This window comes from Arachis hypogaea, chromosome 2, assembly GCF_003086295.3.
Source record: "Arachis hypogaea cultivar Tifrunner chromosome 2, arahy.Tifrunner.gnm2.J5K5, whole genome shotgun sequence".
NCBI classification, from domain to species: domain Eukaryota; kingdom Viridiplantae; phylum Streptophyta; class Magnoliopsida; order Fabales; family Fabaceae; genus Arachis; species Arachis hypogaea.
Window position 1 is genome coordinate 81,658,972 of NC_092037.1, and position 2,424 is coordinate 81,661,395.

The following is a 2,424-nucleotide window of genomic DNA, read 5'->3' on the forward strand; positions in this document are numbered from 1 at the left end:
GTAGTGTATATCATTCTAACTCTCAAGTGTTTAGGGTCAATTCTCTCAATTCTCTACTAATCTTGCTTTCTATAGCTTGCTCTTCATCTAACAATCAAAAAAAATTTAATGCACCAATACACAAATCAAGAGGTCTTTTAAGGGTTGTAATGTGGTTAGGGTCATGGTAGGATTGTATTTGGCCAAGTGGACTAAAATCTGAATCCTTAATTAACATAAACTTTTCCCACCTAACTTAAGACAATCCATATAATCACAATACAAGATCTAACTTCCCATTAACTGTGTTTTCCATATATTCATGCATCCTAAATTTGAGTTCAGTACATATGCATTGATACCAACACTTACTTTGGGGCATTTTATCCCCTTTTATTATTTGCGATTTTTTCTTTTTCACTTTTTTTTCTTCTCAATACATATGATTAAGGTTTTGAATGCATAAACATGTTCTTAACATTTTTCATATTTTCACACGAAGTCTAACATACTCAATTCCCAAACCAAACGTTTCCAAACCCACTTTTCCCCACACTTAATTCATGAGCATTCTCACTAGCCTAAGCTAATCAAGGATTCAAATTAAGGACATTATTGTTTTCCGCTTAGAGTTAGTGATGAGCTAAAGTAAAGAACAAGGGGTAAAATAGGCTCAACATAGGTTTGCAAAGGATAATAAAAGGTAAGGCCATATGGGTATGTAAGCTCAGTGAAACAAGGCCTCAATCATATAAGTGCATGCATACATCAAATAATGGAAATATAGAATTAAGCAAGACAAAGATCACAATTTTAGAGAGAAAAACACACACCAAAAATAAAATATTGGTTGATAGAATGCAACCAATCAAATAGGCTCAAAATCTCACTGGTTTTGTGTGTTCGAGCTCTAAACTATGTTCCAAAACAATATTGCTTTATACAAGTTTTTCAAAAAAGTTTTGTTCAAATTAGTAAAATAGTATAAAAAGTTTTCTTGAAAAAGAAAATATTACTTCAACCAAGTAATGGTAATATAGCACAAAATAAAACAGACATGCAATCAAACATGCAAATGCAACAATGAAAAATAAAAATTGGTGTTGAGAAGGGACTAACTAACCCGTGGAGATCGGTATCGACCTCCCCACACTTAAAGATTGCACCGTCCTCGGTGCATGCAAATATGTGCAGGTGGCGGAGGTTGTGGTTCCTCAGCTGTTACTCATTGTAGAGGCTTTCTCTTTACCCGTCCTGGTGGCCATCCTGAAAAGGGAGAAGAGAAAGGGACATGAAGTCAAAGGGATAGAGCAAAGAAGAGGGCAGTACGAGTGATAATCATGCCAAGTAAGGAAAATAGTGAATGAAAGACATGGTCGCGATTCCATGTGATTAGTTCAACAATGGAAATATAGCAAGGCATGGTGAGTATTGGATGCAAGATGTTTATTGGCATGCCGGCAAAGGCATGAGTAGCATAGATCAAGCATCAAAGATTAAAAATGTATTATTACTCGTAACAAACCGACAATCATGTTTGTATTGACAATTATAATTAAATAATGAAATGTGGAAAGGGTTTGTGAAAAACATGCATTAAGGTAGTAGGATAACATAAAAGTAGTGCATGATGCCATACGGGCTTTTTTCACAAACACGTAGTATGCATGGTAAATAAGTTATTAAAAGTATTAAATTGAACATGCAAGCAGCCTTTTTAAAAAGTTATATAATTGTCAAACAATTCTTTGAATAATCCACAAGCAAAATAAATAAATTTCTAACACCAATGAAAATAATGCAATGAATGAAACTATGCAAATAAATTGAATGGAAGTGAAGAGGGATGAGAAGAAGAAAGTAAGAAAAGGAAGAAGAAAGAAGAAAAGAAATAAGAAGGGAAGAAAAGATTTAGATATAGGGAAGAAAAGATAAGATATTTGGCGGCTCTGGATAAGCTATGCGCCGCTTGTGATGCGGACGCGTGAGTGACGCGTTCGCGCGGATAGCGCTTCTATGAAATGACGCGAACGCGTCATCCACGCGGTCGCGTGGATCGATTTGTGCCATTAGCGTGAGGGCAGCCTCGCGGTCGCGCAACTCTCTGTTTGAAATGCATATTGCCAAATCTTTGGGTGACGCGATCGCGTGGATGGCTTATTTTGAAAAAATGATGCGGACGCGTACGCGTGGCTGGGTTTGTGCTTCTAGCACGAGTCCAGCCCAATTCTAGCTCAACTTTCGGCCATACACCCTTTTTACGTCGATGTTGAGGCACGCATTCGCGTGGGTGACACGGATGTGTGGGAGGCATTTTTCCCACTTGACGCGGACGCGTCAGCGACACGGTCGCGTGGTCTAATTTGTGCCAAAGGCACGCCTCCAGCCACGCTCTCGCGTGACTGACAGCGTCGCCGACACTGTTGCGTCGCGTGCCCTTTTCTC